Genomic DNA, 15,206 nt, shown 5'->3' with positions numbered 1-15,206 from the left:
ATTGCTCTTTCTACCTCTGAAGAATTGAGATGGAATTTTGATGGGGATTGCATTGAATCTGTAGATTACTTATGGCAAGTGAACATTTTTACTATATTAGTCCTGCCAATCCATAAGCATGGGAGATTTTCCATCTTCTGAGATCTTCTTCAATCTCTTCCTTAAGAGATATGAAGTTCTTGTCATATAGATCTTTCCTTTGCTTGGTTATAGTCACACCGAGGGATTTTATATTATTTGGGAATATTGTGAAGGGTGTTCTTTCCCTAATTTCCTTCTCAGTCTGTTTACCCTTTGAGTAGAGGAGGATACTGATTTGTTTTGGTTAACTTTATACCCTCTTTGCTGAAGTTGTTTATCAGGCTTAGTAGTTCTCTGGTAGAACTTTTGGGGTCCCTTAAGAATACTATCATATCATCTGCAAATAGCAATAATTTGACTTCTTCCTTTCAAATTTGTATCCCTTTGACCTCCCTTTGTTGTTTGATTAATTTGGCTAGGAATTCAAGAACTAAGTAGGGAGAAAGTGGGCAGCCTTGCCTAGTCCCTGATTTTCGTGGGACTGCTTCAAGTTTCTCTCCATTTAGTTTGATTTTTAGCCATTGGTTTGCTGTATATGACTTTTAAAATGTTAAGGTATGGGCCTGAACTCCTGTTCTTTCAAGGACTTTTATCATGAAGAGGTGTTGAATTTTGTCAAGTGCTTTCTCAGCATGTAATGAAATGATCATGTGATTTTTATCTTTGGGTTTTTTATATAGTGGATTCCATTGATGTATTTCCATATATTGAACTGTCCCTGCATCTCTGGGATGAAGGCTACTTGATCATGATGGATGATTGATTTGATGTGTTCTTGTATTTGGTTTGCAAGAATTTTATTGAGTATTTTAGCATTTATATTCATAAGGGAAAATGTTCTGAAGTTTACTTTTTTTGTTGGGTCTTTGTGTAGGTTAGGTATAAGCACAATTGTGGATTTATAGAAGGAATTTGGTAGTGGTCGGTCTGTTTCTATTTTGTGCAATATGAGATCTTCTATGAGTGTCTGATAGAATTCTGCTCTAAGTCCATCTGGTCTTGGGGTCTTTTTGGTTGAGAGACTTTTAAGAACTGTTTCTATTTCTTTAGGAGGCATGGAGTGGTTTAGTTGCTTTATCTGATTCAGATTTAATTTTGGTACCTGGTATTTGTCTAGAAAATTGTCCATTTCCTCCAGATTTTCCAATTTTCTTGAATATAGGCTTGTGTAGTAGGATCAGATGATTTTTTGAATTTTCTGAGATTCTGTTGTTATATCTCACTTTTCTTTTCTGAATTTGTTAATTTGGACGCACTTTCTGTGCTCTCTGGTTAGTCTAGCTAAGGGTCTATCTATCTTGTTGATTTTCTCAAAGAATCAGCTCTTGGTTTTATTGGTTCTTTGTATAATCCTTTTCTTGTCTACCTGGTTGATTTCAGCCCTGAGTTTGACTATTTCATGCCTTCGATTCCTCTTGGGCTTATTTGATACCTTTGTTCTAGAGTTTTTAGGTGCTGTCAAGCTGCTGATGTATGTTCTTTTCTGTTTCTTTTTGGAGGCACTCAGGGCTATGTGTTTTCCTCTTAGCACAGCTTTCATTGTGTCCCATAAGTTTGGGTATGTCGTAACTTCATTTTCATCAAATTCTAAGAAGACTTTAATTTTTTTCTTTATTTCTTCCTTGATCAAATTATCATTGAGCAGAGCTTTATTCAACTTTCATGTATATCTGGATGTCTGTTGTTATTAATCTCATTGAAGACCAGCATTAGTCAGCAGTGATCTGATAGGATACATGGGATTATTTCTATTTTCATGTATGTATTGAGGCCTGGTTTATGTCTGATGATATGGTCACTTTTGGAGAAAGTACCATGAGGTGGTGAGAAAAGGTATATCCTTTTGTTTTAGGATGAATTGTTCTAGAAATATGTTAAGTCCATTTAACTCATAACTTCTCTTAGTTTCTCTATGTCTCTGTTTAATTTCTGTTTCTATGATCTTATCATTGATGAAAGTGGGGTGTTGAAATCTCCTACTATTATTGAGAGAGTTGCAATGTGTGATTTGAGATTTATTAAATTTCTTTCCTGAATGTAGGTGCCCTTGTATTTGGAGCATAGATATTTAGGATTCAGAGTTCATCTTGGTGGATTTTTCCTTTGATGAATAGGAAGTGTCCTTCCTTATCTTTTTTTTTTTCGATGACTTTTGGTTGAAAGTCAATCTTATTCGATATTAGAATGGCTAATCCAGCTTGTTTCTTTGGACCATTTGCTTGGAAATTTGTTTTCCAGCCTTTTACTCTGAGTTAGTGTCTATCTTTGTCTCTTGTATGTTTGCTGTATGTAGCAAAATGATGGTTCTTCTTTATATATCCAGGCTGTTAGTTTATGTCTTTTTATTGGGAAATTTAGTCCATTGATTTTGAGAGATATTAAGGAATAGTGATTGTTGCTTTCTGTTCTTTTCATATTTTGAGGTGTAATTATGTTTGTGTGTCTCTCTTCTTTTGTTGTCTTTGCAGGGAGGAGTTTTTCTTGCTTTTTTTATGGTATATTTTCCCTCATTCTGTTGGGTTTTTTTTTATCTATTATCCTTTGGGATAATAGGGCTGGATTCATAGAAAGATATTGCGTAAATTTGGTTTTGTCATGGAATATCTTGGTTTCTCCCTCAATATTTTTTTTTCATCTTTATTAACTTGGGTATTTCTTATTTATATTTCGATTGTTATTCCCTTTCCCAGTTTCTGGGCCAACATCACCCTAACCCTTCACCCTTCCCTTCTATATGGGAGTTCCCCTCCCCATCCTCCCCACATTACGCCCTCCCCCCAACAATCACATTCACTAGGGGTTGAGTTTTGGCAGGACCAAGGGCTTCCCCTTCCACTGGTGCTCTTACTAGGCTATTCATTGCTACCTATGAGGTTGGAGCCCAGGGTCAGTCCATGTATAGTCTTTGGGTAGTGGCTTAGTCCCTGGAAGCTCTGGTTGGTTGCCATTGTTGTTTATGTGGTGTCTCAAGCCCCTTCAAGCTCTTTCACACCTTTCTCTGATTCCTTCAATGGGGGTCCCGTTCTCAGTTCAGTAGTTTAATGATGGCATTCGCCTTTGTATTTGCTGTATTCTGGCTGTGTATCTCAGGAGAGATCTACATCCAGTTCCTGTCGGCCTGCACTTCTTTGCTTCATCCATCTTATCTAGTTATCTGTATATGGGTCACATGTGGGCAGGCTCTGAATGGGTGTTCCTTCTGCTTCTGTTCTAAATTTTGCCTCCCTATTCCCTCTCAACGGTATTCTTGTTCTGTAAGCGATGGGTTCTGAGGGTACCTGGAAGAGAATGGGGGACAAGAGATGCAAAGAAGGACGCCAAGACAAGAGTCTGTTCAAGACGACAATTTTATTTTTTCCCAAGGCTGAATTTTTACCATAACATGTGCAACAGATGGAGGGGGAAAGTGTGAAACAATTAAGCAGTCCAAGGACACAGTATTCATGTGGTCAGGGAATCAGCTGATGTTGATAGGATGTCAGAAATGTCAGAGGTTTGTCATATCTATTAGTCAGCAGGATGTTGGTTTTTCAGAAAGGTTACAGGTCATCACATTGGGTATCTTAACGTATCATATTCTTCTTCCTTTTGACCACCAGATTTGTATTAGTCTTTTGCAGCAGGCTGGGGATTTTCCATGAACCTAGTCATACTTAATTCTAACATCAATAATGGAGGGCTTCAAGGGCATCACTCCCAACATCTCCTCCTTCCTTATAGTCAAATAGAAAGGTGGCCAAATGGCCATGCTGTCCTGGAATGAGCCCCTCAGGAACTGCGTCTGTCTTTGGTTGGAGTGATATTTGTCACATGGCCAAGAGAATCTTGTGACCAGGGTCCATCATGGGATAAGGCAGCAGCTAATGGTCTTAGGCCCTTTATTCGTGAATATATCACTCTCTTACCCGTCATTGACTGTCCAGCTCAGCACACAGGGGTGACAATTCCTTGATATTTCAGCAAAGACATCAGGACAACAGGCAGAAAAGAATGTTGGCCTCAATTGGCTGAAGGAAAAAATGTCCTTGCCTGGGCTAGGAGGAGATGTGTAAGTGAGCTTGGCCATGATCAAAGCATCCTCCATAGCTAGCCTATGATAATATACCTGAATAGGTTTTGCTGCTATATTATCTACCTGTTATTTAACAAGGCTGGTTAAACGATTAAATGCCCAAGTATGAAAAGATATAACCAAAAGAAGGCCTACTAGGAGGCCCAACAGAGAGGAAAGCAGGGCAGACATCCAAGGGGATGTGGAGAACCAGTTTTAATATCAGCTCTCACCTTTTTCTCTTCCTCATTTTCTCTTTTCCAAGCCTTCTCTGACTTTTTTCATGCTTTCTTTAACCATGTTCTGAGGCACAGAAAATATCCAAGCACCGTCTTTCTCTTACAAACCAGAATTCAGTGTGATTGCTCAAAGTTGGGAAATTAAAGGTAAAAAGCCAATCAGAAAGAGGAACACTTGTTAGCATATACGGCTTACATAAAAGGAGGGCCAGATAATTGTTCTTTTTGATTAATCTCTGACTCTTAAAGACAGTGTGGTTCAAAATTAAAATAGTCAGATATACTTAAAACACTGCTCCAAATGTTTACCATGAATTGTAAATGTTTACCTTGAAATATCACAGAAGGGATGCCACCAGGCAGGGAATTACAATTTTAACTGATATTAAGCATCTTAAATAATTTGGAGAAACCTCAGCATTGAATTATAACCATCAGAAAAAAATAAAGCTATTAATAGGTATACCATGCATGTTATGTCAGAAATAAGCAAACTCCTACTCAGTACAGTACAGTATCAATGACTGAAAGTTAAATAATATGTTGATACATAGAAGGAAAAATAACATGTTGATTGATATTGTTGAAATTCTCAAAATAATTCCAATAGACAATTCAATTTGGGTTCCTGCAACAATCATGATTGCATTATCCAAAAAAACCAAATCCTAAGAAAGGTATCTCATTGTCTAAGAATACATATCTCAGCGTCCTGGAGTGGGTGGCAGAGCTTCCAGTTCTTCTTGTGCAATGGCAATGGACTCGAAGCGGTGCAGTTCTTTGAGCAAGCAGCTCCTCTCGGTGGAGTGCAGGCTGTAGATGAAGTCACGTGTGCCCTGCACTGTGTTCAATGCCTCCATGGGCTCCTTCTTGGGATGAGTGTCCAGAAGCCGGGAAGTAGAAATGTCCAGGTACTTTTAACAATTTTATGGTAAATATAATCCCTATATCAGCACCTGATTGAAACATTCTAAGACCCCAAGTATATCAACGTGTCCAATCCTGGTTTCAAACCACGGAGGTAAATTTAATATTTAGGGGGATATACCATCCCCTTGTTTTAGAATTAGAACCTTCACAAGGGAATCTGGGACATGTAGAATTAGCAAATACAGGAGATAATGCCGTAGCGGCAAACCACTGAACTGAGAAGGGATAAAATTCTAAGGAATCAGAGATAGGGGGAAGAGCAAGAAGGAGCTGGAGACCCCATATTAAGAGCAATGGCAGAACAACCAGATCAGGGACAAAAGCCACTAGTCAAAGACTAACATGGAGGAAACCCTTGGGACAAAAAGGTAGCAATGAATAGCCTAAAAGCACCAGTAGAGGGAAGCTTTGGTCCTGCCTGACTGAAACAGTGAAAGGTGATTGTTGGGGGGGGTGGTAATGGGGGGAGGAATGGGAGGGCAACTCCCATATAGAAGGGAAGGGGAGGGTTAGAGGGACCTTGGCCCAGAAACCGGGAAGGGAATAACAATGTGTAAAGAGGAATACTGATGTTAATAAAGATTTAAAAAATTAACAACAAAAGGATGGAAAGATGGTTAGGACCTGGGTGCTAGATGTCAAGTGACTGACAAAAGAATTGTATGGCTCATCCGCTTTGGGGGTGGACTTTCTTCCAGGCTGTCAGACATGCCAAAAGACCAGGAGAAAATATCATCTGAGTATGGAAGGGGGGCTTGCCCAGGGGGGTGTTATCCGACTGAAGCCTCGGGTATCAGAGAATAAGTTATAGTTAGAGATAACTGGTTATAAGGACTCTTTCTGGTGCCTTTCCTGAGGCAGGGGTCATAATTGGGTTGGGCTTCCTGCCTTTTACAACCAATAAAGAGACTGCTAACACTGGAGTACTGATCTTCAATAGTATAGCCCCCCCAGGACTGCAGAAGTAGCCCTTCACCAAGCCGTCTCACTGGGTTAGAGGGCCATGGAAAAGAAAACATTGATCCTGACCTTGGCCACAGCCTCCAGTTGGAGTAAGCTGAAGAGCCTGTGCCAAGACTTTCTCCTCTTATCATCCTAGAGTAAAGCCTGTTCTGTCTGGCAAAACAAAGTTACTCACAGTCAGCTGCAGACTCTTTCTAAAACTACATTAGGGGCTCCCTTGCCCCCCAACCTGGGGCATTTTGACCATAGGGGCAGGAACTGACTGCTTCAGGGATAGGATCAGAGGCACTCTCTATGTCAATGATGACTAACAGGGAAGGTTACTTAATGCTGGAGACCGACTCCTCTCTTGGAATAGGGCCAGCAGATAAGGCAGGCCCATTTCCTTAAAAAACTTCCTTTAATGAACATGATCCTCCTTCAGGAGCAAGTGTTGAAGGTTCTTCTAGACCACTGAAGAGGCATATACATGTGTGATAAATTTTTTTCAGGGTAAGGATCAAAAGGAGGGGCATCTCCTTGGGGAGGAGGCCCAAGAGAAAGACAAAACTCCCTGGGAGAAAACAATTTCTCTCAAGCAAATTATATCCAAGTTAAGCACCAAGAGGACCAAGTAAACTCTTTGACAAACAAAACAAACAGTTCCATGATTTTAAACACAGTCTTAAGTCCATGATTTCAAACACAGTCATCAGTCCAAGTCCAAAAACAAAACAAAAGCCAAAAAGACATGACAATACCACAGAAAACAAACTAGAAAAACCAGACCAAGAGAAGGCACCCTATAGCCAATTTCTACAGATGCTTGATACCAGATAGTACACCTTAACCTTAGCTGCTTCTGGGATGAGGCAGACCATCTGATCCCACCTCCCAACAGGATTCTAGAGTGTTCTCTAGATTCCTTTCTCCTCCTAGAACATCCTCTAGGGCCTATGGCCTATGACAACTAACACATCTGCCTGTTACAGCAGTAAGTTCTTCACAGGACCCACAGCAACCACCAAGGGGACTCTAACACCTCTCCAGGGGGGGGAGCTCAAACCCTTTAGACAGCAGACACAGACAACATGAAACAAATGACACAGAGACAAAACAGAAAGTAACACAGAACAAAAAAACACAGATTTGTTCGAGCTTGCCTCCGATCCCCTCGACAATTGTGGTCTGTGGAAGCACAGTTCCTGGCAGGTGCACCAAAATGTTGTAAGACCCCATAGTGGCCCCACTTCAGGAGCACTGCCCACAGAGCACAGATTGACAAAGTGACCACTGCAATAGCAGGAGGGTATAAGGTTTTTAATCCACGTACTTGGGGTTACTCATCCATGCAGGGAAAGGCAACCTTGAACCCAAAAACCACACAACTTTTATTCATTAGAGAAGGCAGACTTCAGTAACAAGATTAGCTGGTCCATAAAACAATCACTAATTCTGCACTATCATTTGTATCAATTGTTCTTTTCTGGGGGAATCATAGACAAATATTTCCTACAGAATATAAGAATTTTTTTAAAATCTTTTTTCTAAACCCTATTCCTGGAATCCTGAGAGACTCCATGACTCCTGTCACAAAAGGCACCTGTAGAATGTTTGTCCCATCACTCACCACTGAGATCTGTGTCATCTGGGGAGAAACACACACCAAGCCTCTGAACCAAGGTTGGGCAGTCCATGGTTTCCAGAAGCAGGGGAGTAAAGGCTCCGAGGGGGAGCAAAGGCTCTGATATACAAGGAAGACAGGCCTGCTTATTCACGGGGGTGATCTTCTGCTCCAAGAGACCTCCAAACAGCACCACATTAGGGGTCATTTGTAAGCAAAGGGTCCGGGGGGTCCTGGGAGAGAATGGGGGACAAGAGACACAAAGAAGGACTCCAAGTCAAGAGTCTGATCAAGGTGATAATTTTATTTTTCCCCAAGGCAGAATTTATACCATAACATGGGTAACAGAGGGAGGGAGGAAGTAAGAAAAATTTATGCAGGCCAAGGACACAATATTCTTGTGGTCAGGGAATAGGCTGATGTTGACAGGATATTAGAAAGGTCACAGGTTTGTCATATCTATTAGACAGCAGGAAAGGTTATAGATCATCACATTGGGTATCTTTTTCATACCACCAGATTTGTATTATTCTTCTGCAGCTGGCTGGGGATTTTCCATGAACCCAGTCATACTTAACACTAACCATAATAATAACACCAATAATGGAGGGCTTCAAGGGCATCGCTCCCAACAGATCCTTGTCAAATGCTTTCTTAGCATCTATTGAAATGATCCTGTGGTTTTTATCTTTGAGTTTGTTTATATAGTGAATAACATTGATGGATTTTCATATATTGAACCATCCCTGCATACCTGGGTTGAAGCCTACTTGATCATGATGGATGATCGTTTTGATGTGTTCTTGGATTTGGTTTGCAAGAAATTTATTTGATTATTTCCACGTCGACTTTCACAAGTAAAATTGGTCTGAAGTTCTCATTCTTTATTGGATCTTTGTGTGGTTTAGGTTTTCAGAGTAATTGTGGCTTCATAGAAAGAATGTGGAAGTACTCCATCTGTTTCTATTTTGTGGAATAGTTTGAACAGCATTGGTATTAGGTCTTTTATGAAAGTCTGATAGAATTCTGCACTAAACACATCTGCTCCTGTGCTCTTTTAGCTTGGGAGACTTTAATTACTGCTTCTATTTCTTTAGGAATTATGGGGTTGTTTTGATGGTCTATCTGTTCCTGATTTAACTTTGGTACCTGGTATTTGTCTAGAAAATTGTCCATTTCATCCAGATTTTCCAGTTTTGTGGTACATAGGCTTTTGTAGGAGAATCTGATGATTTTTTGAATTTCCTCAGCTCCTTTTGTTATGTCTCCCTTTTCATTTCTTATTTTGTTAATTTTGACACACTCTCTGTGCCCTCTGGTTAGGCTGGCTAAGGGTTTATCTATCTTGTTGATTTTCTCAAAGAACCAGCTCTTGATTTTGTTGATTCTTTGTATAGTCCTTTTTGTTTCTACTTGGTTGATTTCATCCCTGGGTTTGATTATTTCTTGCCTTCTACTCCTATTAAAAATGATGAATTCTTATCTGATGAATATCAAATGTCTGAGAAGCACCTAAGGAAATAGGTCATCAGGGAAATGCAAATCAAAAATTCCTTGAGATTCCACGTCACACCAGTCAGAATGGCTAAGATCAAAAACTTAGCTGAAAACAGATGCTGTGAAGGATTTAGAGAAAGAGGAACACTCCTTCATTGTTGGTGGGATTGAAAGCTGGTACACACACTCTGGAAATCAGTCTGACATTTCCTCATAAAATTGGATATCGTACTCCCTGAGGACCAAGTGATACCAACCCTGGGCATATACCCAAAAGATACTCCAATATATAACAAACACCCATGCTCCACTATGTTCATAACAGCCTTATTTATCAAAGCCAGGAGCTCGAGAGAACCCAGATGTCCCTCAACAGAGGAAGGGATAGAGAAATGTGCTATATTTACACAATGGATTACTACACAGCTATTAAAAGCAATGGCTTCATGAAATCCATAGACAAATGTATGGAACTAGAAAATATCATCGTGAGTGAGGTAACCTTATCATAAAAAAGAGTCACATTAAATGCACTTACTGATAAGTGGATATTAGTCCAAAAGCTCAGATCACCCCTGATATAATCCCCAGACCACCTGAAGCTGAAGAAGGACTACCAAAGTGTAGATGCTTCAGGCCTTCCTTGAAAGATGAACAAAATATATTCATAGGGGGAAATTGGAGAAAAAGTTTGGAGAAGAGACTGAAGGAAAGGCCATCCGGTTACTGCCCCACCTTGGGTTTGTAGCCCATATACAGCCACAAACCAAGCCAAAATTGCTGATGCCAAAATGTGCATGTGTATAGGAGTCTGATATAGCTGTCTCCTCAGAGTATCTGGCAGATCCTGACAAATACAGAGGTGAATGGTTGGCTGCTAACAATTGAACTGAGAATGGGGTCCTCAATGATGGAGTTAGAGGAAGGACTGAAGGACCTGAAGGGGTTTTCAATCCCATAAGAAGAACAACAATATCAACCAACCAACCAGAGCTCCCCGGGAGTAAACCACCACCCAAAGAGTACACATGGACAGACCCACAGAGGCCACATGGACAGAGGCCACAATTGATGGCCTTTTAGGCCAGCAATTAGAGGAAAATCCCTTGGTCCTGCAAAGACTTGGTGCCCCAGTGTAGAGGAATATCAGGACAGGGAGGCAAGAAGGCATGGGTTATTGGTTGGGGTACCAACCTCAAATAAGCAAGGTTATAGGTGATTGAATATGTGAATTTATAGAAGGGGAACTGGGAAAGGTGATAGCATTTGAAATATAAATTTAAAAAAATCCAATAAAAATGATTTCATATAATGCTTAGGCAAATTGATGGAACAAGAAAATATCATCCTGGGTGAGGTAACCGAATCACAAAAGGAACACACATAATATTCACTCACTGATAAATGGCTATTAGCCCAAAAGCCCGGAATACCTAAGATACAATTCACAAACCACATGAAGCTGAAGAAGAAGGAAGACCAAATTTTGCATGCTTCAATCCTTCTTAGATAGGGGAATAAAAATAGTCACAGGAGGAAAAAAATGGAGATAAAGTGTAGAACAGAGACTGAAGGAAAGTTTTGGTGTTAGGAATTGCCTTCACCTCCTGCAGCGACACCATTTGATAACTGTTGCCATGGCAATGGCCATATATTCCCAGTATACCTTTTGCCTCAATTCCTAACTCCACCTGGGAACAGTTACGTCATATTCGGAAAAAAAAAAAGAGGCAGTCATCTTCTGCCCTCTCTCTTTTTTCTCCTTTCTCTCATCCCTTCCTCTTGTCCCATTCTCCCATTAAATCTCTCCACATGGAACCATTTTGGCTTGGCGTGATTAATCCAGGCACGGGACAATGTTTAAAAAAAAAAAACAAAAAGGCTATCCACAGTCTGACCACCTTGAAATCCATCTCACATGCAACCACCAAACCCAGTCATGATAGCTCATGCAAAGAAGTGCTTGAAGACAGGAGCCTGATATGGATAACTACTGGCAAATACAGATGCGGATGTTTACAGCCAATCATTAATCTGAGAACTGGGTCCCCAGTAGAGGAGTTAGTGAATGGCCTGAAGGAACTGAAGAGTTTTGCAACCCCATAGGAAGAACAAAAATATCAACCAACCAGACCTGCCAGAGTTCCCAGGGACTATACCACCATGCAAAGGGTACAGATGGACCCATGACTCCAGTTGCATATGTAGCAGAAGATGTCCCTGTTGTCAATTAGAGGAGAGTCTCTTGGTCATGTGAATGCTTGATGCCCCAATGTAGGGGAGTAAGGGGGGAGGGGAGGGAGGAGAGAGTGTGTGGGTGGGGTAGCATCATTGTAGAAGCAGGTGGTGCAGGTGGAATAGTGGTTTTCTTGAGAAGAAATCGGGAAAAGGGATAACATTTGAAATGTAAACAAAAATTGTCCAATAAAAGAAAAGAATAAGTTCTATCCTTGGTAGAAATAGTCTACAGCAAAAATGTCAAGATTCTGATATTGTTTGGGAAACCCAGATATGGCACCATTGAATTATTAAGAAAATTTAGCCCTTCTCAGGCTCTGATTATTTGCATGTGTCCACTATTCTTACTTAGGCTTGTTATTAGTCTGGTTGCATCCTCTCTAGGTGTCAATCAATGTCAGGTCACAGTGCAGACATAAAGGTTCCCTCTCAGCTTCTGGTGAGCTTGCTGTTTTGGATCACAGGTATCAAAGGATGATAATAGTTATTTTTTAGCCATTTGTAAACAAGACTACTTGGAACATCAGAGTAGTCATTTCTATCTAGATCAACCATTTATATTGTTTGTATGTTTCCAATCACAGGCATAATATATGGAATCCAGTTGAACGAATCCCCATCCTACTCATCTGCATATGTAGAAGACAGAGTCTCCATTTCTTATATCGAAGTGAGAAAATTCCTACATCATTAATGTGACATCAGCAGAAATCAGGGAATGTTCCTAAACTCCGGGTGTACCATACAATCAAGTTGAAATTGGGGGTTACTTCAAAGTTTAGAAGCAACGAATCATTTTGTACCTTCATTGTTTTACCATTTTTATCTGACATAGTAGATGGATACCTTTAGTAATAAAAATCAATAGTAATAATATGGGACTGGTGTTATCTCAAAACACAAACATTGTTCAGTGATTATGTGATTATGCCTAAGGTTCCATGTTCTGTACATTTCATGATATTTTGGGATTATAGGATAATGGAAGCTTTCCTTTAAGAATATGAGATTGTGATGTACAGGCTACAGAGAGATGGAATTACTGCAGTTCATTCTAAGCCACCAAATGGGGATGCTGAGGACCAAACTTAGTTCCTCAGAATGAACAACTAGCTCTCTTTATTCTCTAATCATCTATCACTTCAGTCCCAGTAAATCTATCTGGATGAGCAATGGGTTTATCCTTGTTATTTACATAGTTCTTGATGCAGTATATTCCTAAAATTTGGAGAAATGCCTCATATTCTACCTACTTGTCTTCTATTCTATATAGTGTTGAGCCCATAGCAGGATTTATGCAAATTTTGACTTAGATTGATTAACTAATAGTGAAACAATAAAATACTAACAGGATCAAATAACCTGAGATACAAATCAAACCAGACTCATGGGAAGTTACACAGTTGTGTTGGTGAAATCCTGTCTATTTCCAGACATTCTTCAGTTTTGTACCATTTTACTACACTGTGTGAAGGATTCCTTTGTCTTTGTGGTCTGTCATGTAGATATATACATGTTGATTTGCAATGAGGTAAGGCCTCTCTAGATAGAGTTTGAGATATTAATCTCACAAAAGCACAAATGAAGCCAATAGAGATATATCCCATTCAGAGATTTACTAATATGTCTTGGTATAGATTCTTATTAGGAACACCTGTTTCATAAATGTGACGAATCTTTTCTTTTGAAAATTTTGTTTTGTTCCCAGTGTAGATAGCCAAGGTAACAAAACACTAGATTAAGGCATTCCTCATTTTCATATCTGTAATATCAGAAAGGTACTATTTAACACATATGGTCCATGTGTGTGTGTGTATGTGTGTGTGTGAGAGTGTGTGTGTGTGTGTTTGTGTGTGTATGTGTGAAATATACATTAAAAGAAAATGAATTTTAGATGATCTGGTTTCTCCTTTGATAAATAACTTCTCAGAACACTGAGAGAAGGATAGTATTTTCTGTTGTCCTTCAGGAAAATCCCATGAGAAGGAGCTTCAAGAAGTTCTTTATCCACTTTTCAGTCTCATGTGCTATAAAGAGGAACAAAGAGCACAGAACTGAGATGAAAATCATCTCTTATTTGGAGAGGTCTATTCTATTCTAGGCAATCTGTTGATCCTCTGGGGAGGCAACGATATTAACTGTAAGAACTATGGAATCCCTAGAGGACACTATGCAAAGCACATTTAGTTAGAACTGAAAGTATATGCTTATTAAGATGACAACTTCTGTTTCCAATTCTTCACTGTATTACTAGATATAGCAAATTATACTTTCTCTAGTATACATGTCAAATTAGTTCATAGTGGAAAATAAATGAAACTGATTGGTTATATGACTGAACTACAGCTCACTGTTGATACTCAGAGTTAATTATAACAATGAATTCCAGGAGCATTTAACTGAACAAATCTTAAGGACACAAGACAATACTAATGAGAAGCATATATACAGATGACTGAAGAATAAAAGTCACAAAGAGTAACTCTGAGAATTTATTCTTCCTTGAACAAATGGAGAAGAGTTAAAGGAATCATTTTGTATGTCACAGTCTCACTTGAACACAAATGTAGCCTTAATTAAGTATCTTAAGTTGCATAGTGCATACTGAAGGAGTTCCTATATAATATAAGACTCATAACGCTTTCTTTTAAAAATGCTATTTTTCCAAATAGATTTTGCATCATACTTTTTCCTTTGAGCTAAATATTCTAATGATATCCATTTTTAAATCTTCCTTCCTCTTTTTAATTTTTACAATAGGTAAAAATCATTGTACTTTTCCTCCAGGTATCTGTGTGCTGAGTTTCATTAAGAAGTCTACTGCCAAACTTTTTGGCACAACAGAAAGAAATAGATAAAGATAATCACTCTAGATATACAGATCTTGTGGACATCTTTACAATTAACCTGTCTCATAGGTGAGCTAAGGAAATCTACATACTCGTGAATCTTGATTCCACATATGGATTAAAAAAGAATATCTTTGTTTATAACTCATCTTCATAGAAGAACATGAGGAATACACTGGGAAATACTTATAAGTGTCTTTCCACATGTTCATTTTATTCTAGTGGTGAGTAGAGTACAGATTCCAGAACAAAGGGAAAAATCCATTGTCATGTTTGTGACAAAGAGTTGTAAGAACAACACATAGAAAACTTAGTCACACAGGCTGGTGTTATGAATAAATTACACTTGCCTCTTGTGTTCAAGTCCTAGGGTTCCTTCTTGGAAACATAAATATTCAAATATTCATATCTCATATTAACAGAAGTTATTAAAGGCTCAAAATTTTGTGTGAAAGGGAAAAGTCTTCCAAAAGAACAGATATTTTCAATTGGGTAGAGAGGAATCCTATGACTATTTCATTTTTCAGCTTTTATGTAGGTATGTGCCTAGGAGTTTGGCAATCTGTTTGCTAGACATCATTTTTCACGTGATAAAAAGTATAGTATAACAATCTAAAATCTTAAATCTAAAAGTTCCTTGGGTATTTTCTGTTTTACTATTTATTGAACATATTATATAGACAACTTCTGAACATTTTTAAGTAGGTTTCATAACTAAAGTTTTAATTAGAAAGAAAAGAAACTGAATTCATCCT

This window comes from Rattus rattus, chromosome 5, assembly GCF_011064425.1.
Source record: "Rattus rattus isolate New Zealand chromosome 5, Rrattus_CSIRO_v1, whole genome shotgun sequence".
NCBI lineage: Eukaryota > Metazoa > Chordata > Mammalia > Rodentia > Muridae > Rattus > Rattus rattus.
The sequence above is the reverse complement of the archived record's forward strand: the minus strand, read 5'-3'. Positions refer to the sequence as shown.